This window comes from Centruroides vittatus, unplaced genomic scaffold (assembly GCF_030686945.1).
Source record: "Centruroides vittatus isolate TY-2023 unplaced genomic scaffold, ASM3068694v2 contig_341, whole genome shotgun sequence".
Taxonomy (NCBI): Eukaryota; Metazoa; Arthropoda; class Arachnida; order Scorpiones; family Buthidae; genus Centruroides; species Centruroides vittatus.
This window is the reverse complement of record NW_027122166.1, coordinates 840,310-867,688: the sequence shown is the minus strand read 5'-3', so window position 1 is coordinate 867,688 and position 27,379 is coordinate 840,310. Positions and strand designations below refer to the sequence as shown.

Here is a 27,379-nt window from a genome sequence, read left to right as displayed (position 1 = left end):
ACTAGCAGAGGGACGCCCAAATGGTCTCCAAAACAAACTATATGCGTTTCTGGAGGGGCCGCCAATAAAGTGTCGGGCGCCAGTTTTGCCCCGGGCGCCAGTTATGTTCGCTACGCCACTGTGTGATAGAACTGTGTTTTGTGTGTATCTGTCTGCAATTGTATTTTGAGTCCATTGTGCGTCACTACTGTAACTGCCCCAGCATAAACTAATGTAAGAATGTCTAAATGTAGTGTGGTAGTAAGTGAGTGTTTACATAATTTAGTATTTTTCCTACTACCTTTGACGTGTTAATTTTTGATATTCGTGGTCGTTGTATGAGATCTATGCTTGTATATTTAGTGAGTGTTTCCTAAAATATAAGTGAGAGCGTAAAATCTATGTCTAAATCTATGTACTAAATCTATGTCTACGTTATCAGTGGTAGATGAGAAAGTGCCTGTAGTATCAATAGTGGTAGTTGTTGCGTGTGCGCTGTAATCAGTGCTTGTTGCTGGATTATTCTGATCTTCATTAATGTTAAATGTTTCTGTGTGTTGCTGTATTTGATCAGCAACCTGTTGTTTGATAAGTTTAAGTGTTGTTTGTGGGATAAGGTTGTTGTGTATAATTGTTCTTTTTTGATCAACAACCCTTTGTTCGGTGACAGTGAGATGAGGATACTGTCGTGTGAATCTACGGTGTAGTTGTTGTCTGTATGCTGTCATGTTTGTTTCGAGTTTTGTGATGATGTAGTAAGTACGGATGATAAACTCATTTATTTCTAATGTTCATTTCATCCGCTGGCGTTGTTTTCCAGCCTTTGTGGTCTGTGGATGCATTGCCACAGAAACATCAAGGCTAGGTTGGTTCCTCACATCTGTTGAGGGCATTGCAGTAGCCATGCTTGGGCCGGTGCTGCTTTCGCCACTGGTAACCAAGGAGATTGTGGCCTATTTTTCGAACGTGAGCCTCTGCCTAACCCACGAACGCGGACCTTGTTAATCAGGGCGACGTCCGAGCCGGTATCATATTTACAAGTTATATCTGGTTACTACCATGATAAATATCTCCACAGAATATGGGTGTGGTCACTCTTAGCTTCATCTGTTCCCATAGACCTTACTGGCATGGGTGTTCCTACCAGGAGCTTGTGCTCCAGCCTGCATTGCTCTATGGTTCAGTAAAATTACTGGGCTCTCCCACTACGATTAGGTGGTGACCACGGGAGAGTTATAATTATTATTATCAACCCTTTTCGATTTTATACAGTATATAGATTTAATGTAAGATATAATATTTATAATTACGTTTATAAATAGGTTAAATCAAAAGACTGAAGCAGAAGTATTATTAATATTACACATCACAAAAAATACTTGTGTTCATCAGTGTAAAAAATTCGTATGCAAGTTTACAGAGGAGAACGTCCTCATAAATGCAACATTTGCAAGAAATTTACAAAAAATGGAGTTTAAATAAAGATAAAGTTGGGTTTCTTCGAATTAAGGAAATTCTTTTTCCTTCAGGATACAGAGAAGAAAAATTAAATATTTATAGATTACTTAAACAATTACACAAAAATTTAATAATTTAGGAAAAAGAAATAAAACATATTGCTTTAAATGTTTATTAATCAGTTTTCTTATAATCAAATATAGGCATATATTTGATTAGAAGAATTCTATTTTCTAAAGTTTAAAAATCACTTTCTTTGAATTTACATTAATGTAATTATATAAATAAACAAATAATCTAATAGTGAATGCTTAATTAAAATGAATTTAAATATAACGTTTCTCAATTCGTGGATTGCGTTAGGAATTATTATAGAATATGTGATAACTATGAAACTATGAATATGAAAATACACGACATGATCGATTGACTTACATAAAAAATTATTGGTTTCTAAAAATGACTCGAAGTAATGAAAATTATAAGTAAATTGGAATAAAATTTATTTATGCTTAAATACAGTAGAACCTCTATTATCCGGACTAATTGGGGATGAAGGTAGTCCGGATAAGGAAAAATCCGGATAATCGAAAAAATAATAATTGACAGTGCATATAGTATGAATAATTTTATTTGTCTAGATTTACATATAGCTTCAATATTAAATTATTTTTTATTAAGAAATTCAATTAACGATTTTTGTTTAAAGCTAGCTGTTCTTTTTGAAGCTGCTAAATCGCGAATACTTTTAAGACATATAAGTTGTCCTGAGTTACACTCTTCTTAGCTCTCAAACCACTTCATGGCGACATCTAAGCACTGAAAAGCTTCAGAATGTGTAGGACCAATATCTCTTACTTCGCAAATCTCTTCGTCTTCTCGATCTTGTTCATCTGAGGCAGATATTTCTTTAATTATTTCCTCATCATTCAAAATTTGGAATCCAGGATCGTTCGAATCGCAATTTAACCACTCGGTTACATCTTCTTGTCACATTCAACACATATTGAAATTTGTGCTATTGCTTCCGCAATGTCTTCTATACCACTTTCTACTGTTACTGGAATTTACTAATGGTCTTTTCAAAATTTTGTTTCATGCATTCCATCACGTAAAGTTGGGTCTAATGATGTGTTCACTTGCGTATAATCGATCAGCGCCGCCGTAACTTATCGGTTACAATTTCCAGACACGCACCTGTTATCAAAGAGTTGACCGTTACGATTTGACCGTTACGAGATTGACGGTTGCGATTTGAAATGGACCGTTTCGATTCATAACAAGGAAGTAGAAAGTTGGTCAAGAGGGGCATTAAAGCGGCGTCACGTAACTGTTTTACTCAAGAAAATCGAGTAAATTAATCGATGATCACTTATTTATCCCTGCTTATATAGCAAATATTTTTTTTTTTTTTAAGTTGTAAAGTTGCGGTAATCATTTAGGAAAAATTATGATTATATCTTTTATTTCAATCAGTTTTCTTCCTTTCAACGTGTTTTTATGTTTATTTTGTTGTAATTTGATTCAAAAAAGCAAAGAAATAAACATATCAATTTCCACTTAACTCAAGTTTCACGGACCGACCCGCGGTTTCGTTTGTAATTGGAGAAAGAAGTGTTTTCTTTCACGATCAGTGCAGAGTTTATTATCTTTTAATATTGCACGACACATCTTCATAATTTCCGCTAATTCAATAATAAATCCAATATCGCTCTCTGAACGCTCTTTATTGTTCATTTTGTCGTCTGGTTTTTTCCTCGTTTTTTCCATGTTAAGTGTCGCCTGTCAACTCTCTGAAAATCATTCATCCCTGTAAAGCAGCTATGTCTTGCAAAGAAGTCGAACTTCTCGAATAAATTTATAACCGTTATAGCGAAAAAAAATCTACAAATAAAATTTATAAAATTATTTGTCTAATCAACATAAAATGTCTATGGCTAATATCGTTTAGCGACATAATTGAAAGGAATATTTGTTCTCTGAATTTCTAAGATTTACAGGAAATTAGTTTTTCTTATTATTCGATTCATATGTTTATCGCATGCATGACAGCTAAAGTTAATGACTTATCACATCATTTTTTAGGAAAAGTTTAAGTAGAAAACAGAAACCAACTGTGTGTAATTTACAGTTAGAATAACTCTTATAACGTTTAATGACGAAAGTCGTAAAATAACGAAGCTTTCTGCATCACATTTAACAATATAATGAAAGGAATAGCAGTCACATCTTTAACTAAAACGACGCGACTTGTCACGTATCGCGTTGTCCCAGGTAAAGCAGAGCAACTTATATATAAAAACTAATTCCTGTAATGCAAACTGTGCAACTTGTAAAATTTTCGTTTATTTTGTAACATTATTTGGGCATTTATTTGATGAAATTATGGAAATTGTTTTAAGTTATATAAAGATAGAAATTTACGCCTTCGGCATATCGTAAATTTTCAAAATTTTGTTAATGTCTGCATTATTTCTTCGATCTCTTAATTTCTCATATAGGAAACATTCCTTATTATTTAAATAACCATTTAACATGTTGATACTTTCCTAATGTTTCGAGCGTGAGATTTTTTTACTTTAAAGTTGTGAAGTTTCGGTAATCACTATAAAAAAATTATGGTTACATCTTTTATTTCAATCAGTTTTCTTCCTTTCAACGTGTTTTTATATTTATTTTGTTGTAATTTGATTCGAAAAAGCAAAGAAATAAACATATCAACTTTCACGGAACAACCGCGGTTTCGTTTGTAATTGGAGAAGTGTTTTCTTTTACGGTCAGTGTAGTGTATTATATTAGCCGCCATCCACCTCACTGCTATTATAAACAAGCTGTTAATTGTATATAAAAGTTTCGTCTTTCGTTCCGATGTGTTTAATTTTATTTATTTATCTTCGATTATCTTAAGAGCTTTGTTGTAGTTGATTTATTTCTGCTTCACTCATAAAGATACTTATATGATGTTTAAATATTATATTACTTTTATGAATTTAAATATAAACTTTCTCATAAAAATTCTTGTTAGTTTATGAAATATTTATTGGTTAGATGGCGAAAACTCACGGACATTTCTGTAGACCTCTACCTCGTTCGTATCCTTTGTATTACGAATATAATGATTAAACTCAATTCTATTATTTCAATTTTTGTAATGTAGAGACTGAAAACAAGTATATATATATATATATATATGTGTGTGTGTGTGTGTTTGTAATGTTTATGTGATCTTTTGATCAATGTGTTTAAAACGCAGATAACATATACTGTAAAACTTCATTGCACAAATATTCCATTTAATTATTCAACATAGAGAAGAAGGGAAAACATTCAAAGAGATAACAAAAATGTTTAAATTTAATACACGAACAGTTACTAATATCTGCAAACAGATTATTGAAAGAGAAATGATTCCACCGACAAAGAGAAAAGGTCGTGGACGATTCACCGCCGAAGAAGAAAATCAACATTTAAAGCAGCGTAGCGAAGATGTTTAATATTTCGTCCAGAAGCCGGCGTTGTCGATCACCATTTTCATCCTATTCGGCATACTGTTCACTAGCTTGCGACAAATGTTAGTGTTGCCGAATCTTTCCCATCTCTCGCAAAGGGCTTCCCAGAGTTCGTCCGCAGTGGAAACTTTGAATGTCTCATCTCCCATCGCCGCCCACAGATGTTCAATGGGGTTTAGATCAGCTCCCCTTCCTGGCCAGTTTAAGACGTCGATGTTTGTGTGACATTCCAGCCAGTTTCTGGTCAATCTGGCTGTGTGTATCGGGGAGCGATCATGGACGAACGGGACCTTTACTGATGGATCTAACCCTTGGAGAGAGGGTAAAAAGTTTCCTTCCAGAATGTTCACATACTGGGCTGCAGTTAGGTGGCCATTTATTCTTACAAAACTATCGAATTCCACTAATTTTAGTGGAATTCGATAGCTATCAGGGACCTTTCATCTATGATAATCTGTTTCCAATAATCCCCATAACACGCACTTCGAACGATGGCAGTATATTGCCATCTCGTAGACAGTTTCCCCTTACCTTAGCATACTCGATGACTATACATAAATCACAGGGATTAACTCTTCCAAAAATCAAAATAGACATAGGGAAAAAGAAACAGCTATCGGTCTTATTTATGTTACATTGAGTACAGTGAAAAAATAACTGACATAGTATTTTTAAAGAGTTACAATAAAGATCGCTACGAGTCAATCTGTAAGTCCAAGGCCTATAGTGATAGACAGAATTTCATGAGACATTGGCATAGCAATTAATTAATGACTTATTCTGACCTTATATTTGTATTTTTAAATGATCCAATAGAAATCAAATATATTGTTGAGAACGAATGATTCTTTGTTTCTTTTTTCCTCATAATCTAGAAAATAAAGGTGCGAGCAGCTTCGTTCCGACTACACGCTGATGTAGCGTTACTTAACTAGTATAAAAATATTGTATAAAGTAGAAAATGTAGCTATGAGACGTATTGTAGAACACTATTGCATTAACAATTATGTAAATGCCATTAATTTGAATACCGGAGTCAGCATAGATGCGTGCTGGGATGTGTTAATAGAATATAAGAGCGCAGATGATGTAAAACGAAATAACCACTGATGAGGCTGAAAAAGCGAAATGCATATGGTGATGAAAAGTTTAAATAAAGTAAGAAGTGATTATTAACTTCAACTTTTTCCATTTCTGTGTCTTGAGTTTCTTTGAAGTCGGGCTAAAAAGAGTAATTTTAACTCGTTAGTTTAAAAGAGAATTTCAAGTAATTTTAGACTTTATTTTTAAAAATTTATAACAACCGATCCCATTGCTTTTATTTATTTATTATATTATATATAAATATATATATAAATATATATATAAATAGAATAATTCTAGTCTGCAACAAATGTATAACCCCCCTTATATATATATATATATATATAAGGGGGGTTATACATTTGTTGCAGACTAGAATTCGGTGTATATTTATAGTAACTACAGAAACTTCCTCTAAACTCCACATTTTAAATGTCACCAGCCACATGAATTTTTTGACAAGGCGTACTCAAAGAAAAGGCGAAAAGCTACCTCTGCACCATGCCTTCCTGCTCGGCATTGGCGTGTGTCTCTCTTAGTTGGATCTGCCGCAACACTCTGACGAGAAATCACATCAAGACACTGCAGCACAGATTACCAAGCCTCTCCACCACGACAAAGTGAAGACACAACGGGGAGGAAAAAAAGTACCCCCTGCCTTGTTTGCGTATTCCTATCCTGCTTCCCGTCACCGACCGTGAGAAAAAAGAAAAAGAAAAAAAAAATACGAAAAATTTAGGGAAAAAAACGAAAAGGATACTTATCGGTATGGGTTAAGAGAACGCCAATCGGAAATTGCGATATTTGAAGACAACTTAATTTTGTCTTTAAATATTAATAATATCAAAAGTGCTCAGCAAATAAACACATAAAAACAAAACACCTTAATTTGTTGCTGAGAAATATATATAATTTAAAAAACAAACGTTTTCAGCCCGATTAACAGGCCATCTTCAGGTCAAAAAACGAAAATGGAACAGATATGTTCCGTGCATAAAATACAAACATTTAAATCAAAATTTAGGACACAAATATTAAAACTATTTCAAAAATATCAAAACTTTTTTTTTCAAATCAAATTTATTAGTATAAGACCCCAGCCTGTTACAAAGGGAGTTATTCCACTTAAATGTATCATAAAGAATATTACAAAGGCAGTTAAGTATTAAACAACTTTATAACAGTAATATAAATTGCAAATAAATCGATATGTTGCCCGATGAGAACATTTTATACATCGCTTCCACCGAATCACATTCATTTAGACCCATCTATATATAATCGAGACGAGTTGAAATAATAATAATAAAATAATAATAAACTCTCCCGTGGTCACCACCTGGTCGTGGTGGGAGAGCCCAGTAATTTTACTGATCCATAGGGCAATGCAGGCTGGAGCATAAGCTCCTGGTAGGGACACCCATGCCAGTAAGGTCTATGGGGAGAAATGAAGCTAAGAGTGACCACGCCCACATTCTGTGGAGATATTCATCATGGTAATAACTAGATCAAAGTGTGATACCGGCTCGGACGTCGCCCGGGTTAACAAGGTCCGCGTTCGTGGGTTAGGCAGAGGCTCACGTTCGAAAAATAGGTCACAGTCTCCCTTGGTTACCGGTGGCGAAAGCAGCACCGGCCCAAGCATGGCTACTGCAATGCCCTCAACAGATGTGAGGAACCAACCCAGCCTTGGTGTTTCTGTGGCAATGCATCCACAGACCACAAAGGCCGGAAAACCACGCCAACGGATGAAATGGACAGTAGAAATGAACGAGTTTATCATCCGTACTTATTACACCATCACAAAACTCGAAACAAACATGACAGCATACAGACAACAACTACACCATAGATTCACGCAACAGTATCCTCATCTCACTGTCACCGAACAAAGGGTTGTTGATCAAAAAAGAACAATTATACACAACAACCTTATCCCACAAACAACACTTGAACTTATCAAACAACAGGTTGCTGATCAAATACATCAACAGACAGAAACATCTAACATTAATGAAGATCATGTAACCTGTCAGGATAATCCAGCAACAAGCATTGATAATAACACACATACAACAATTACCACTAATGATACTACAGACACTTCCTCATCCATCACTGATAACATAGACTTGGATTTAGTTAATACGCTCTCACTTATATTTCAGGAAACACTCACTAAATATACAGGCACAGATCCCACACAACGACCACGAATACCAAAAATCAACACGTCAAAGGAAGTAGGAAAAACACTAAATTATGTAAACACTCACTTACTACCACACTACATTCATTCAATTTCTACACTCGCAGACATTCATACATTAGTTTATGCTGGGGCAGTCACAGTAGTGACACACCATGGACTGAAAGTACAATCACAGACAAATACACAGAAAACACAATTCTATCACAAGCCTGCCTGGCAGAGAAGAATAGAAACACAAATAAATGACATTAGACAGCAATTAGGCAGGCTAACACAATACACTAAAAACAACATAACACCCAAATTAAGGAAACAGCTCAAAAACATTTTCAAGAAAATAAAAACACACACAAAACATGAACATCACAACACACGCATTACAGAATACATTGATACACTAAAACAAAAACTTGCTGCCAAAGCACGTAGACTCAAACGATACAAAACATGTACACTACGAAAACAACAAAATAAATTATTTACAAACAATGAAAAACTCTTTTACAGACAAATTAATAACAAAGCAAACACTGATACACAGCACAGTGGCACACCAACAGAAGAAGAACTCACAACATATTGGTCTTCTCTTTGGTCCAGTGCTGTCACGCACAATGCTGAAGCAGGATGGATCGAGGAGGAGAACAAAAACTTACACAACATACCAACTATGCCCTGTGTTGAAATAAACATACATGATTTCCAATACACTGTTAACAGAACACACAACTGGAAGACACCTGGTGTAGACAACATTCACAATTTCTGGTACAAAAAGTTTACATCACTGCACCAGGAACTAGCTAAACATCTAACACACATCATCATCAATCCACAAGACATGCCAAATTTTCTTACTCAGGGCATCACCTACATGAAACCTAAAAACAACAATACCACAGACCCCACACAATACAGACCAATTACATGTCTTCCAACACTCTACAAATTATTGACATCCTGTATTGCAAACAAAATATACAAACATGTTGAAGAACACGACATTCTAACAGAACAACAAAAAGGTTGTCGTAGAAACCACAGGGGATGCAAAGAACAGTTACTCATAGATTCAGTCATTCTACGGCAAGCACACAGACAACACAGAAACATACACATGGCATATATAGACTACAGAAAAGCATTCGACAGTGTTCCACACAGTTGGCTGCTACATATCCTACACATGTACAAAATACATCCATCACTCATTGCATTCTTTCAAAACACTATGCAGCACTGGAGAACAACACTACATCTCAGGGTCCATAACACTTCCATACAAACAAACCAAATTTTTATTAGGCGAGGAATTTTTCAAGGAGATTCCTTGAGTCCTCTCTGGTTCTGCCTAGCCCTGAATCCATTATCCAACATGTTAAACAACACGCAATATGGTTACAATATCAGACACGAAAAAACAACACAGTTTACACTGTCACATCTCATGTACATGGATGACATAAAACTTTATGCATCCACACAAAAACAACTTCATCAACTCCTACAAATCACACATTCATACACCAAGGACATACAAATGGAATTTGGCCTAGATAAATGCAAAACACTTCACATAGAAAAAGGAATCCTGAAGAAAGAAGATTTTGCACTTGGAAATGGAAACATTATTGAATCCATGGAAGAGGGCGAGTTCTACAAGTATTTAGGATTCCAACAGGCCAAACTAACAGAACATGCACAAATAAAGCAAAGATTAATTAAAGAATACCAAAGTAGGTTAAATGCTATTCTCAGAACACAGTTAAATGCAAAACACACAGTTAAAGCAATAAACACATATGTCATCCCAGTACTCACATATTCTTTTGGAGTTATACATTGGACTCACACAGATCTTGAGCAACTCCAAAGGAAAACAAGAACAACACTTACTAAGCATAAACAACATCATCCTAAATCCGCCACAGAAAGATTAACCCTTCCACGTAAAGATGGCGGACGTGGCCTGATTGACATAGTTAACCTTCACTACAAACAAATACAGTCACTGCGAGAGTTTTTCTACAAAAAACAAGAAACATCACAATTACATAAAGCAGTAACTCTAGCAGACTCAAATAACACACCATTAAACTTACACTCACATCATATGGACACAACGCAACATATAAAAAGCATAGACACCATTAAGCAATCGTGGGCTCGAAAGGCACTCCATGGCAGGCATCCTTATGATCTGGCCCATGATTTTGTTGACAAAACTGCGTCAAACAGCTGGTTAGCTCGGGGATGCCTCTTTGGGGAGACGGAAGGATTCATGATTGCCATACAGGATCAGGTCATAAATACTAAAAACTACAGAAAACACATACTCAAAGATGCAACACTCACAAATGACACATGCAGAAAATGTCACATCATGCCAGAAACTATACAACACATCACCTCTGGTTGCAAGCTCTTGGCACAAACAGATTATTTACACAGACATAATCAAGTAGCAAATATAATACACCAAGAGCTTGCAAGGAAACACAAATTAGTAGACATCCACGAACCATATTACAAATACATTCCACAGACAGTATTGGAAAACAACACGCACAAAATGTACTACGACAGAGCCATAATCACAGATAAAACAATTTACCACAACAGACCAGACATCACACTCATTGACAAACACAATAAAATCACATACATTATAGACATATCCATTCCAAACACTCACAATATACAAAACGCATGCACTGAAAAAATTAGCAAGTACACAGAACTCGCCCAGGAAATAAGGCATCTGTGGAGGATGGATAGGGTGCTTATTGTACCTGTTGTTCTCTCTTCTACAGGCGTCATACCACACACACTACACAAAAGCCTGGGCACATTACAATTGAATAGAAACACATACATCACACTACAGAAGGCCACTATATTGAATACATGTCATATTGTGAGAAAATTCCTGAATACAGACACACACACTGATACACTTCTTTAATTTCTGTTTTGGTTACTATGCCTTGACTTTGGTCCGGCATAGTACACAGCCACCGGTGTTAACCGAGTATATCTCACTTAACCCAACACAATAATAATAATAATAATCAGGTCAGAGCCCAAACGGTTAGGAGTTGAAAGTTGAAATTTGGTACACAGTTAGGGTACGTCACGAGGACGCACACTAAGAAGGGATTTTTCGAAATTTCTCCCCACGGGGAGAGGGACAGGATTAAGGCTTAACACTTCCATCAACAATGGAAGTGTTAAGAGAAAGCGACGTGCAAGACGCAGATGCAGTTTTTTTCGTTTTTGCGGGAAATCGAACATATTTTTAGACCCATCTAAAAAGTCTCTAATTAGTCTGGAAACAGGGGTCCCAATTCTTGCATTCTGTGAAAAAGGGTAAGGTTGACTATAACGTAATAATCTTAATTTTCTCTAAAACGGTTAGGAGTTGAAAGTTGAAATTCGGTATACAGAGTACCAAATTTAAGTACCAAAGTGTTAAGTAACTATGAAAGTGTTAAACAACAATGGAGAACAAGAGAAAGCGACGTGCAAGATTTACGGGCGCTGGAGAAAAAAAGAAAAAGAGTAATATGTTAGAACATATTCGATTTTCAAATTTAAACAGATTAATTCGGTTTTTCTCGACTTTTCATCTTTAGAACATTCGATGAAAATCGAACGATATAATCAGAACACGCCGTGAAAATCGAACAATATTAGAACATTCGATTTTCAAATTCGACCTTTCTTTAGAAATACAGTCAAACCTGTTTTTATGCGGGGGATAGGGACCGCATTAAAAAAGACGCATTAAAAAAAATCGCACGAAACTTCACGAATGGCTGTAAAAAATAGTTTTCGCAACACAATTAAAAAAATAATTTTTTTATGCGGTCAACAGGGACCGCATAAAAAAGTCTCACATAGAAAATAACTCAAAACCGTACGAAATAGAATTTATTGACAACAGATGTCAGCACTTGACTGCATCGTCTGGTCTATCGTCTGTTTTACATATTTTTGTCCAGGTGGTGTTTTGTTGACTTAAAAACTAAATTATTTCATTTTTCGCATATTCATGCAATAATATTACTATAATAAGTGCATTTATGCTATAATAAGTTTATTTAGCTATAATAAGTCAACGTGAGACATGACGAATCGCACGAGACTAGTCGCCAACTACACCGCACAAATAAAAAAATCGCACAAAAAATAACCGCATAAATTAAAAATTCGCATTAAAAAAATCGCACAAATAAAATCGCACATAAAAAGAGCGCATAAAAACAGGTTTGACTGTATTTAGTTTGTTGATGAAATTACTCTTTTTTTGTGACTATAACGTAATAATCTTAATCTTCGCTTTCGTTACTTTTGCCCGAGCAACGCCGAGCCTACCTGCTAGTAAATTTTATAATTACAATTAATTAAATAATTTAAATCAGTGGTTCTTAACCGATGGTCCATGGACCACTGGTGGTCCCTGAAAGCACCCGAAGTGGTCCATGAAGTCATCCTAAAATTATTAAATAAATGACGACGAGTTTTGTCAGTTCAAATTTTAAATACATTTTGCTTATTTAGTGGATTTTTTTGCACAAACTAAATAAATTGAACCTTCAACTACAACGGTCAGGAAATATGAAATTGGAAGGCACTAGCAATATATTTGCATTTGAAGATAAAATCAGTACGTTTATCGCTAAAATCGACTTATTGATCAGCAAAGTTGAAAGAGAATTTTTCTGCATTTGATACATTGAACCCAATTATTGACAGACAGTGTGCTGAGATGCCCACCAGTGGCTGAGCGGTTCTGTCGCTAAACACTGAGAGTTTGGTCGCGGGTTCCCACTGCGTTCAGACGGGCTGGCCACTTGGAGTTCTCCGGGTTTTCTCCACGTTTGTAACACCTGAATAGGAGCCAGTTTCCTTTAAAAGACCTCCTGGAAGGCATTATTCAGAAACTGATTCACAATCCTTTCATAGTCAACATTTCTGAGGTGCCGGATAAAATACAAAAAGAGTTAATTGAAATGTAACACGATAGTAACTGCAAGAATACTTTCGAGACAGGAATTAATCTTGAAGATTTTTGGAGTCATAAAGCTATTGCTTTCTCTAAAATTCGAGAAATTGCTTTACGGTACCTAACTTTATTTTCAACCACATATTTATGCAAGCAAGGATTCTCAGTGCTTTTGATAATTAATTAAAAATAAACATCGAAATCGGTTGGATGCCAGTGCCGACATGCGTTTGGCTTTGAGTAGCACTGAACAAAGAATCCAGCAGTTGGTAAACAGTATGCAGTTACAAAAATTGCACTAAAATAATATAATTAATGTAACATTTTCGCAAATGATATAATACTCTTGGTTTCGAATAATTTTATACATGTTTAAACCTTTTCCATGCGGTTAGCTACCGATCGGTATGTATCACGTGACTTCTTCGTTTATCGGTGATGCGAAACTTACCGATCGGTAACAATTAAAAAATTCGATTAATTTGCGCTATATTCGAGTTTTCCAGAGATCTTAGCTTTGATTCGCTCTTCTGTATGTCGATTCACTTTGTTTAAGCCAATAAACGTTTTGTTACCACTCCTGGGCCATAAATATTTTGGTAAATACATCCCCTACTATTCTACAGTAAATCTTCGCAGTTAACTACACAGTTGGCTGAAAACAATCAAAGGGAAACTCCTTCTACAGTTTTATTGAGTCTCTTCTGTCTTTGTTGACGTTACTTTAACTAATCACAGACTTATGAAACGAAAAAATTGCCGCGAAAAGCCCCGCCTCCAACCTTCGAAGTAAAATGTAAACAATCACTGTAAATTCGCTTTTTAAATCGATTTTTAATTCTAATTAACTAATTTAATGCACTTAGACATTAAATTAGCTAATTCGACAATATTTAGGCGAGTAAATATGTTTTTAAAACTATCTAGCGATAAATATTCCCGGGAAACTCCACCTTCCTATAGTAAGTCTATGGAAGGTGTTCGCGCTGTTAATTTGGCTTTAAAATTTTTGTCAAATGAATTCATATATATTTTGAATACATTTAATTATTTTACAAAAGTAAGAGCAAAGCTCTAGGACTGACACAGTCGTACAGCTGACTAATCGGTGTCGCTTCACGATAACAATCGACTACTCTCCCAGCTAAGTAATTAGAGACATAGTGTGAATAATGGCAATAACTTCTCCCCCGCTCTAGGTAGAAAGCTGCGGTTTGTTTTGTTTAATAGAGGACAGATGTTTCTATCTAACAGATGTACAAAGTTCAGCGATTCTCTGTAAATTAATTTTTTTTTTTTTTGTTCGTAACCTTCAAATTTGTTCGTAAACTTCATATTATTTTAAATATGTATAAAACTAAAAATTATACAATCGTAAACTGTAATATGTTTTTAATCAAACACAAAAAAACAGATTGAATATAGCGCGATATTGAAGCGAAATATCGCGATTCAAAAAATTACCCAAGAATTGGCATTTAGAGGGCATAGGGAATTTATTGAATCTAATAACAGAGGTAATTATATTGAACTTTCTTATTTATTAACTACGTCAGATAATCTATTAAAAATACATTTAAAGAAGTAGGCCTATACGGTTTTTACTGGCTTATCGAACAAACGAATACGAACGGGCCCTGATGCGCTATTAATTGATTGCCCCTGTAAGTCGGCTTCTTACAGAAACACAGCTTCCCTATCATCAAATGTCACGGCACGCCACTGAATATCACAACGATTATCTATACCTTTTCAAACTACAAACCCGTTCTTCACTTTGACGATTTTATATCTGAATGAAATTTTTTATACTTACTCTTTATGACCCTACGGCAATCTTCGCCTACCATTAACCTAAAAGTCAAATTTTCTTGCATGTCATGTTCACTACACTTTGCGATGATTTAAGTTTCATAACGAACAAACAAAATAAGAAAGGTCAATTCGGAAACGTGTTATCGTTGTTAAGAACTGTCTCGATTTTATTATGGAATAACAGTATCCCCTAACTACACCATTTCCGGATTGAAATCCGTGAAACAACAGACAAAGATAGAGGAACGGAAAAAAAATTAAAACTTTAGCAGAGAGTGGTTTCGATCCACTGACAACTGGGTTATGAGCCCTGCACGCTCCCACTACTCCACTCTGCTTCTGCTTAACAGAACATTCTGTTGGCTTTTTATACTTTCTATTTAAATCGATAGTTTTATTCGAGTTTTGTGCTCTTACCTACTGTGTACTTACTCAACTTAAAGAACCTTATGATTACTCAATGATAAATTTCTAAACCTGTAATTCTACTTATATTAGAATATTTGTACAGTACAGTATATCGTGTAATCAGCGAAAATATTACTCACATTTATATACGAAGCAATTATTCTCAAGAAATATGGCAAAAAATCGAAAAAGTTTTCTTCTCATTCGAAAATCGCCCATTTACAACAAACAAAGCGAAACAATAAAAAAAATGTATTGTTGCCGATATTGTTGCGTTTCGCTTGACGATCAAGCCGATTTAGTAAAAATACCAGATTATTTTTTATTCAACAAATATCGAAATGGCGAAAAAAATAATTTTTAATTTCTAGCGAACATTCTATTTGAAGATTACTGAAACCACCGCAAATATAAAAAATTCTAATATATCGAACGTTACGTTTAAAAATACTTCATTTTTTACGTTACGCAATGATAGCTACCATAGGTAACATTAACTTTAATTTCTAGCGAATTTTCTATTTCAAGATGGCGGCGACCATTAAAAATATAACAAATACAAATATGTCGAACGATTAGTAACGATTAATATTATTTCTTTCTTTACTTTACGCTGTTAAATTTATACAAAAAAAAAATGTAAATAGGTAGAAAATAACTTTTAATTGCTAGCGAACTTTTATTTTCAAAATGACGGCGAGCAGTGGAAATAGCACAAATTCCAATCCGTCGAACGTTACGATAAAAAATATTCTTTTTATTACGTTACGCATAATTTAAACGGTTATGGAATATTCCAAATCAGTTTAAAATATTGAAATTTATCTTTAAAGTGCAGTGAAATCGGTTCTCTGCAACTAATTTCAATATCTAATGATGAATATTTTTCGCAATTTTACACAATGAAATGACTGGAACTAACTGCAGCTCCTACTAGCATTACTCGAAATTTCTAATTTCAACTTTTATACTTTGATGAAAAACACGTCGTTTCCCATATTAAACCAGTTTCTCCCTCATCACTTCGTCTAACTGAAGCATTTATTTTAATATGAATATTTGTATTTATCTAAGAAAAATTTATGAAAAATTCAAGTTTAAAAAATTCACTGTAAATAGAAATTATTTTAATTTCTTAATTTTCGCTATTTACTTGCCGTATTTACTCGCATATAAGACGACCTCGCATATAGGACGAGGTGTGACTTTAAAGATCAGGATAAAGAAAATTAGATTTATTAATACAATTCTAATTTTACTTCGTTTAATCAAGTAAAATATCAAATTAACGTAAATGCACACATTATCCCGCAAAAATTACTGGCATTTTAAACTTTAAAAAGAAAAAAAATCTTCTAAAATCGACAACATAATTTGATCATGTAAAGCTGGACAATCGGTAACCTCTTTTGCCAATTCTTAACAGTCGAATCCACTCTTCGTCGATTACACTTACGAGTTTCTCCGAATTCTGATTTCAATAATCATCTGTTTTCACGTGGGAATAAACTATAACTTATATCGGGCTTCCGTGTGATTTTGGAATTTCAATCTGGGATTCAAATCAAACGCTTTGCTTTTCCTAATGCTATTCATCTTTACTGCCGACAATAAACAAGAATGATTCAAACAATACAGATAAAATACTTATTTTTTAAATACAAGAGAGTAAGCATCCGGTAAGAATTGCAAATACACGGTTGACAAAAATTATTTGCAAAAACGCAAAGAATCTTTCTACTCGCGCATTTAGGACGACCTAGTATTTGAAGCTGTGATAAATGAATAAAAACCTCGTCTTATATGTGAGTGAATACGGTAATTAAACAGAATGTTAAAAGCTTTTTACAATTTTTAAAATAAACATGCAAGAAATGTTTTACTATGTCCTTTTCTTTAAATTATGTCTATAATGTTGCAAAACTCAATTCGTATAATTTTGATTGTTTTTAAGTTTCAATCTATTCTATAATAACACTAGCTGACCCGGCCACGCGTTGTTGTGGCTCAAAAAATTAATATGCGAAATAGCAAAAAACAATATATATAATGTTTGTATTAGTTTTTATTAGTAAAACGTTATTATAGAATAGATTGAAACTTAAAAAATTCGAAATTATATAAATTGAGTTTTGCATCATTACAGATATAATTTAAAGAAAAGGTCATATTTTAGATTCCTTGCATGTTTATTTTGAAAATTTTAAAAAGTTTTTAACATTCTCTTTAATTAAGTAAATAGCAAAAATTATGGAATTGAAATAATTTTTATTTACAGTTACACTTGAATTTTTCATAGATCCTTCTTAGATGAAAACAAACATTTATAGTGAAATAAATGCTTCAGTTAGACAGAGTGATGCGGGAAAAACCGGTTATGATAAACGACGTGTTTTCCATCGAAATATAATAATTGAACTTAGAAACATGAATTATGCCAGCTGAAGTTGCTGTTAGTTCCAGTCATTTCATTGTGTAAAATTGCAAAGATATTCATTATGAGATATTATTTGTATTAGTGCCAGAGAATCAATTTCACCGTACTTTAAGTAGAAAGTATAAAAAGCCGACAGCGTGTTTTGTTAGGCGGAAGCAGAGTGGCGTAGTGGGAGCGTGCTGGGCCCATAACCCAGAGGTCGGTGGATCGAAACCACTCTCTACTAACAGTTTCATTTTGGTGCTTTCTCCTTCAAACATCGTTCATCGTTTCGAATATTTTAACTTCATAACGCCATGGAAACTGGATATTTTTGCTTCCTTTAAGGTCGAGACGAATGAAACAAACTCCGATATGCTGATCTACGCCCTTGTTTCTTTCGTTATTCGTTAGAAAACAGAAACGTTGGTCGTTGCAACGAGTGAAAACGACGTTTTCGTTTTTATTGTGAATTTTTCTCATTCAGAGATTTGAATTTATCGATACAAAAAAAAAGAAAGAAAGAAAAAGAAAATGTGTATTTTACACAAAATAAAACTTCAATTTAAAAATCGCATTAAAAAAGTGCAGGTCAGAAACGACCACATTACTGTAAGAATTGGATACTTGCAAGTTAATCGAGCAACTGTTACTTGCTGTATTTAAAATGAATAAAATAGCTCAAACACAATTCGGAGAAATTAGTGTTCTGTCACAGTAAGCGGAACAGTTATTACGTGCGTGTCGAAGGTGAAAGAAGTATAAATTCGTAGTAAAGCAATTAAGTAAGAAAGAAATTGTTCTCTTCCCTGCATCGTGGAAATAAGCACCCTCTGTTATAAAACAGAACATCGCGGCTGCGAAAAATAATCCATCAGTGTGAAACTAAAATATCATGTAACACAAATATTGAAATTACTACTTCACCATCGTTTACTATCTGACAATGCCGCGAAATGATATTGAAATTATCAAGTACAATTACCGAAAGCGTAGTATAAAATTTAAACATCGTTCCACTTCTGATAATTGTAACTGGTGATTCCAAAGAACAAAAGTGTGGTGCATAATATAATTATTAAAGTCGAATTGAAGTATTCTTAATACGAGCAGGCCGAAAATCCAACTGATCTTGGCACGTTTGGTTTCCAGCTCTCTTTAAGGAGTCGAGTATTAGAATAACATCACTATGATTTGTTAAATGATTAGAGATAATTGCGCATTCTGATGTAACATGCTGAAGGTGACACTGCGCAACTATGTTACGTGTAGTCCGTCACTCCTCACTCCAGATAACCGTTTTATTTTTACAGTCAAGGTACATAAGTGTTTCTTTTCTTTATCATCTTGCTTATAGGTCTGGTTAAAACAGGTGTAATTAGTTCGGACTTGATGTTCAAATTTTGATTTAAAAAACGCAGTTTTGCGCTTTCTACAATACGATTTACTATTTATATAAAGACAACTGTGTCTATTTGTGCGCACGTGTGTTTTATTTTTGCATTCATAGTAGATTAACTTGATATATTTTTAATTACTTTGTTTACATTTTTGGTAATGAAAGGTGTTGTAATAAAATAATTTAGTAATAGTAGTGTGCTCAACATGTTTCAAACGAATTATTTCTGGAAACATCTCTGGAGTTCTTTAATATAATTATCTGTAATTTTTACTTTTCTGATGCTGTAGGCTAAAGATTTTTGTGTTTTGTTTTGTCTGTTTTTTTAGTATTTCGTTATATTCTAATTTAGTCATTTTTCTACATAAATGACAAATAGTCTTTTTTCTGATGCTCTAAAGTCGTTAATTTTCTTTTTGGTGTAATTACAGTTCAAAGTTTTACTAGGTTGTATGTAGTAATTTATGTTGTGCGGCTTTTTGAATATTAAAGCTTAGTTCACACTGAACGCGATTCGCTGGCGAAAGCGAAAAACAGAGCGAATAACACGTCAGACATATGACGTCGTTTCCGGCGAATTTTACCATTTCGCCAATCGCTTCGAAGTTCGGAACCGTCGAGCTTTTTCGCTAGCGAAAAAATTTCGCCACCAATCGTATTCCCGCTAGTTGTCACGTGGTTCTTGTTGTTTTCAAGATGGCTACAGAAACTTTCTCACGCAATAGAGTAAATTTTGTAATTACGGATTTTTAATATTCCTCTCATCCAGCATCGTTTTCTTTTTGACGTATCATTCTTTCTCAATGAATAAACAAACGTGGTTAACGACAGAATGTCGGAAATGGCCATTTTGTTTTTCGAGATGACGTTTTCTCTTGCTTGCAAATGATTGGCTGCTTAAAATTCGCAATCGCTTTTCGCTTTTGGTTGTAGGGTTAATTTCGCTAAGCGAATAAAAATCGTTTTTCTCTTTTCGCATTCGCTTTCGCTATTCGCTCAGTGTGAACTAAGCGTAAGTGCTTTCGATTTTCGATTCGAACAAATTCATGATGGGCATGAAAATGCCATGCTGGTACTTACATGATAGAATCAGTTGATTCCACATTGCTGCAAACAGAAAAATTTCTTTCTTACTTAATTGCTTTACTACGAATTTATACTTCTTTCATCTTTATATTGAATTCATCTTTGACACGCACTGCTTACTGCAACAGAACACCAATAATTTCGCCGAATTGTGTTTAAACTATTTTATTAATTTTAAATACAGCAATTAACAGTTTCTCGATTAACCTAGAAGTGTCCAATGCTTTCTGTAATATGGTCGTTTTTAACCTGTAATTTTTAATGCAATTTTTTATGCGATTTTTAAATTGAAATTTTACTTTTTGTGAAATACACACATTCGGGTATTTGTAAACTCAAATCTCTGAATGAGAAAAATTCGCGATAAAAACGAAAACATTGTTATCACTCCTTTTCTCTTTTCTAACGAAAGACGTTTCGTTACTAACGTTTCTCTTTTCTAACGAATAACGAAAGAAACAAGGGCCTAGATCAGCATATCGGAGTCTGTTTCATTCGTCTCGACCTTAAGAGAAGCAAAAATATCCAGTTTCCACGGCGTTACGAAGTTAAAATGCTCGAAACGATGAACGACGGAGAAAGTAGTAAAATGAAACGGTTAGCAGAGAGTGGTTTCGATCCACCGACCTCTGGGTTATGGGCCCAGCACGCTCCCACTGCGCCACTCTGCTTCTGCCTAACAAAACACGCTGTCGATTTTTCATACTTTCTATTTAAAGTGCGGTGAAATTAATTCTCTGCCACTAACATCTAATTATAAATATCTTCGCAATTTTATAGAATGAAATGACTAGAACTAACAGCAACTCTAGCTAGCATAAGTCTGTGTTTCTAATTTCAATTTTTATACTTCGATGAAAATCACGTCGTTTACATAACTAGTTTCTCCCTCATCACTCCGTCTAACTGATGCATTTATTTTACTATGAATGTTTGTTGTCATCTAAGAAGAATCTATGAAAAATTCAAGTGTAAAAAATTCACTGTAAATAGAAATTAATTCAATTCCTTAATTTATACCATTTGCTTAATTAAACGGAGTGTTGAAATCTTTTTAAATTTTTCAAAATAAACATGCAAGGAATCTTCTGATATGACCTTTATTTTAAGTTATATATGTAATGATGCAAAACTCAATTTGCATAATTTCGATTTTTTTTAAATGTTTCAATACATTATTTCGTATTTCCTGAAAATCACTTAAATTTATGTAAAAAAATATTTCTTATATTTGCTTAAATCCACAGATTCTTTTCAATAACAAGAAAGCGTTGATAAGTTTCCAGTAAATGGAAAACGTGTGTTATACGTCGGATATACCGCTCGCCTGGTAAGCAAAGTTCGTTTTGTGGCGGAAACGTCGAATAATTGGATAAAATAATATGAAACGCTTCACGATTTTGCGTGCCATCCTTGCGCAGGGGCCATGTTAATCTTCTCTGTATCGTTCCAATTTTAGAATATGTACGATCGAACTTGTACGCTGAATACTAACGGTGAGATCCTATATATACCAACAACTTTAAACCTGCCAAGATAATCGGCTTCCGGCTTGCTTCTATCTATATATATAATCGAGACGAGTTGATAATCATAATAATAATAATCAGTGCAGAGCCCAAACGGTTAAGAGTTGAAAGTTGAAATTTGGTACATAGTTAGGGTACGTCACGAGAACGCACACTACGAAGGGATTTTTCGAAATTCCTCCCCGCGGGGAGAGGGACAGGATTAAGGCTTAACACTTTCATCAACAATGAAAGTGTTACGTAACAATAAAAGTGTTGAGAGAAAGCGACGTGCAAGACTCAGGTGGAGAAAAAACGGGCGCTGGAGGAAAAAAAAAAGAAATAGAGTAATATGTTAGAGCATATTCGATTTTCAAATTTAAACAGATTAGTTCGGTTTTTCTCGACTTTTCTTCTTTAGAACATTCGATGAAAATCGAACAATATTAGAACATTCGATTTTCAAATTCGATCTTTCTTTAGAAATACTTAGTTTGTAGATGAAATTACTCTCTTTATTTTGTGACTATAATGTAATAATCTTAATCTTCGCTCTCGTTACTTTTTCCCGAGCAACGCCGGGCCTACCTGCTAGTTAAGAATACTTTAATTCGACCTTAATAATTATATTATGCACTACACTTCTGTCCTTTGGAACCACTAGCTATAATCATCAGAAGTCGAACGCTGTTTAAATTTTATACTACGCTCTCGGCAATTATACTTGATAATTGCAATATCATTTCGCGGCATTGTCAGATAGTAAACGATGGTGAAACACAAATTTCAATATTTGTGTTAAGTGGTATCTTAATTTCATGCTGACGGGTTATTTTTCGCAGCTGCGATGTTCTGTTTTATAGCAAAGGGTGCTTAAATATGAATGAATCTGATTTACAAAATAAATTACAGCGATTTCTTGCTATTGTTATAATAATTTTTGAACTCTTCCAGATTCAATTGATCTAGTTTTATCATTTATGCTTGGATTTTTTTATAAATAGAAGCAATTGTCATATTTTATTGATCTAACGCGACCGACTTATTCCACAAATTCGGATTTTTAAATTGCTAAAATTGATTTTTTGAAATAATTAATTTTTTGCTTTACTATCACGATTGTTTATGTACTAACTGCAATAAATATTAAAGTTCGAAATGAAATTTAACTTCGTGTCTTGAAACACGCATTTCTTTATAAAATTAATTTTACTTTTAGAAGACCGTTTACATGTTTGTGTTTGCATCAACAGTTTTTCGTTGTGTTCATTTAATAATTATGTTTCTTTAATGACTAAAAATGTTATTTTTGGTAAATTTTTTACATTGATTTTTACATTTTAATACTTGAAAGCTAAGAAATTTTTATGTTTTTTATAAGATAATATTAATACACTAAAATTATTTTTTATAAATTCAAATTATTATTTACTTTAGTAGAAATCCTTCATATTATTAAAAAAATAGTATAAATTTTAATGTAGTTTTCGTTTATTATTGTATATATATATATCATTTTTCTATAACTGATTAACTAACCGTTATTATGAGATGAAATGCTATACTAACTCTGTGTAACTTACGCAGAAGTTATAAAAAGATTGAATAGATTTGACCAGATTAGAATTAGTTTGGCTAAGGATAAAAGTTAATATTTCAGAAAAATTTAATGCTGATTCAATATATTTGATAATTACATTACTCTTTCGCTGGACGAAATTTTCATAAAATCTGAGTAATTTATTTATTTATATACGATAAGAATCAACATTATAACTCAAGAAATTAGTAAGATTTTAAGTAATTTACGTTTGGATAAATATTTTGCAAGAGTAATTTTGTAAAAGAGATAAGTTGTTTGCAGATGTCTTGTCTTATTGTTAAAAAACATTCAATAAAAGTAAAGAAAAATTTGCTTACAACCAGGGCTGTGGAGTCGGAGTCGGAGTCGGAGTCGTCAAAAATTCCTCCGCCTCCTTTTCACTTTCCCAACTTGTTATGTATATAAAAAACGAAAAAGTATTTCAATCGTGTCACATTTGACTCTCCGAGTTTTTTGCAAATCTATACGTTTGGAGATCTCTCGAACCCAAAAAATGTCAAATAAAGGGAAAAATTCGCGCGTCCACGGGCGTATGTTGGCGTCTAATTTGTTTATTTTCTTTATTCTGCTCTGAACTATTAAACAATATCTCAGAATGAGTAAAGTTTAAGAAACAAAATTTGGCACAGTAGCGTGTGTATAAAGGGCATTAATGCTATTAAATTTTGGTTCTTTATTAAAGGTCGACAGGGTAGAGACATAGAAGGGGTCATGTGTCATATCTCCAGTGTGGTCGGACTTAATGAATATTTTACTCGTTATTAGCATTCACAATCTTATAATATAATCGAAATGGGTTAATAATAATAATAATAATAATACTGTAATAATAATGATAAGCTCAGAGTTCAAACGGTTGAGTTGGAATTTGGTACACAGTTAGGATACATCATAAGAATGTACAGTACATACACTAAGAAGGGATTTTTCGAAATTCTTCTCGCGGGGGGAAGAGGGAGAAGGTTAAGGATTACCTCGAAAAACTCCGTTTCTACCGTGCTATTTTAGATGCTGTATTTTGCGTTTTTGTGAAAAATCGAACATACTTTTAGACCCATCTAAAAATTCTCTAATTAGTCTCGGAAGAGAGAGGACCTAATTCTTGCACCCAGTGAAAACGGGTAAAATCGGCTATAATCTAAATATCTTAATCTTCGTTATCGTTACTTTTTGCGTGAGCAACATCTGGCTCATCTGCTAGTTTTTTTTAATATTTTTTATAAAACTCGTCTCTACCTTCAAAATTAAGCTTGAGTTCTAATATGAGAACAGACAGAAAAGGAAATCTTACAAAATTTGAAGATGATATTTATTATGCACTGGAAAAAATAAATCACATTGACCACTCTTCAAGTTTGGATGTTAAAACGGCAATACTGCACTATCCAGACATTATCCAAAATACAACATTGATTGTCACAGCATTGTCACCAACCAAGTTTCGGTAGAGCGTTTATTTTCCGCTCTTAAAATTATTAAATATGATTTAAGAACTTCAGTGAATGCTGACTTAATAGAAGTGATTTTTTTTTGTAAGGAGTAATTCAGTTTATAACAGAGATGAAAAATAATAAATTAATCAACATGGCAAAATAAGTAACCTGTTTTTTTACCAGTCTAAATGTTATATTTCTCATTCTTGACTTAGTTTAATGTATCTGTATACTTACATATTATCCAATATACTCGTATATTACGTGCTGTACAACATTTTTATTAAACTAATTTGTTTGTATAAGAATGTATTTACTATTTTTATTCATACACGCTTACCAAATACCAATGCCATCATCAAACAAGTCAATAAATGTGAACTTATATATTCAGTAGATGTGTCAAATTTTAATGTTTAATTAATTTTTTAAAATCGTTTTATTTTGTATTTTTTTTTTTAAATAATCAGAATCGTCGTCATTATCACTTTCCCGGCTGTTAAACGATATAGGCCTATAACAAAGGAAAAGAATGACGATCAGTCAAAAAATGATTTTCTCAGATTTTTACGCTTTTGAACTCGGGAAGCCTTGAAACGTAGAGAAGTGCAAAAGCATTCGGGGTTTTTTCTGTACGCACGGATGTTAGAATGTGTACCAACCGATTTAGTTCAACCATTTTCAAGCTTAATAACGCCTATGTTAAACCAACCCGACTCCGATTCAAAATCGTGCCTCCCATACAGTCTAACATTTGTACATACAGAAAAAAAAAACCGAATCTTTTGCAAATATCGACATTTCGAGGTGCCCTGAGTCCAAGCATGCAAAAATTTGGGGTGGGAGCATTTTTTGAACTATCGCTACACTTTTCCTCTGTTATATATAACAACAGAAAAGTAAAAGTTATCGTATTGACTCATTACTTAGAGGCATATTTTAGCTTTGGAATAAAAAAGTTTCTACGTTCTATCTTTATTAGAACTATATTTATTAATGCTAATATTCTGAGGTCACGTGATGACGTCAGAATTTTCGGGTCTACTTTGTTAACAAGTCCGCCCTTGGTCGGAGTCGGAGTCGGAGTCGTGTAAAAATCTACCGACTCCACAGCACAGCTTACAACTGATCAGTTTGGAGTAAAAATATTCATTCACAATGCTTATTATTCATTATTTGTTTAAACTTTATTAAATTATATCATGATATTTGTGATAAAACTTTTATATTTTATTACATACCGCAGATTTTTTATAGTTATAAATTTAATATTGTTCGTTATTTGACAGAGACTTTACGTCAACTCAGAATTATCGATTTCTCAGTTCTATCTTGATGATATTTTTTTTTTCATTTTTTTTTCCTCGCAACAGATACAATATTTTAATATCCGTCAAAGCTTCGAGATATCGTATTATTATAACTGGCTCTCTAAGTATATTTACACTTTCCTCAAAAGAGTAAGTATTGAAAACTATTTTACCTTAGTAAGGAACATTTATTCATTTTAAATTGATTTTATAACTCAATATATTATTCACCTATTCTTAATATTTAATTTAATTTCTTAAATACAATAATATGTTATACATTTGATTATCTTTTTCTGTCTTTTGGCACTAATAGGGTTTTTTTATGGGAAAACGGGGGCAGACATATCTGGCACTGACCACTTAAGAAAACTTCCTGTGTAATTGCTAGTCAGGATTCGAACTCGGATCTACTAGAGCGGTAGGATGATGCCTTAACCGCCTCGATCATGCCGCCATTAATTTAATTTGATTTAATAATTAATTTAAAATAGTTTTATTTTGTTTATTTTAACGCTACACATTAATTTTTGTACGAAAACGAAAATTAAAAGATTTGACCTTAGACATTAATGTCAATAATGCATTTTGTTTCTAATACGTGAATCTGACGACCGCGAGGTTAAGGCGTAATCATGCTGCTCTTGACGCCTCCACGTCTATTTTGGACGGATCGATAAACACTGACGTGTTATAACCTTATGTAACCAAGGCGAATTTCAATTAAGGGACCCGATGTATTGTACAGTGTTCACTTGAAACATTTTTCTTCAATGGACTTTTTGGAGTATCCTAGATATTCTTGTTCGGTTTTTAACGCGACCTCTCACAAGTCGCGCTAAAATTTCCGCGCAGTGTCAGTCACCCTTCGCCTGTGCCTCACAGCGATATAGGATCTCATATATGGCCCAAATTTAAGTTTCGATATTCTTATAAAAAATTGGTTTGGCGGTGGACCCAGACAATTGCCTTTTTTTTTTTTTTTTTGTCCTTAGGATCGACGCGCTAGTGTCAATAAACATGAGAAATTGCCGAATCCGTAATTGTCTTGCTTACAGGCCAGAATGAATTAAAAGAAATATACAGGTATTCCGCGTATGACACGGTAGTTAAGTTACGAAAAAGTACCGTGTTATGCGAATCCGTGCTATA

At 33.7% G+C, this 27,379-nt stretch overlaps 1 protein-coding gene and 1 non-coding gene across 2 annotated transcripts in view; one reads left to right on the top strand and one right to left on the bottom strand.

The window, feature by feature from the left end:
* LOC136974074 (short-chain dehydrogenase/reductase family 16C member 6-like) overlaps positions 1-27,379 on the top strand; it is a 90,256-nt gene that overhangs the window by 26,420 nt on the left and 36,457 nt on the right. The window lies entirely within an intron of this gene.
* On the bottom strand, positions 21,750-21,855 carry LOC136974122 (U6 spliceosomal RNA). Its single transcript, XR_010880602.1, has one exon. It is a non-coding gene; the product is annotated as a U6 spliceosomal RNA (small nuclear RNA).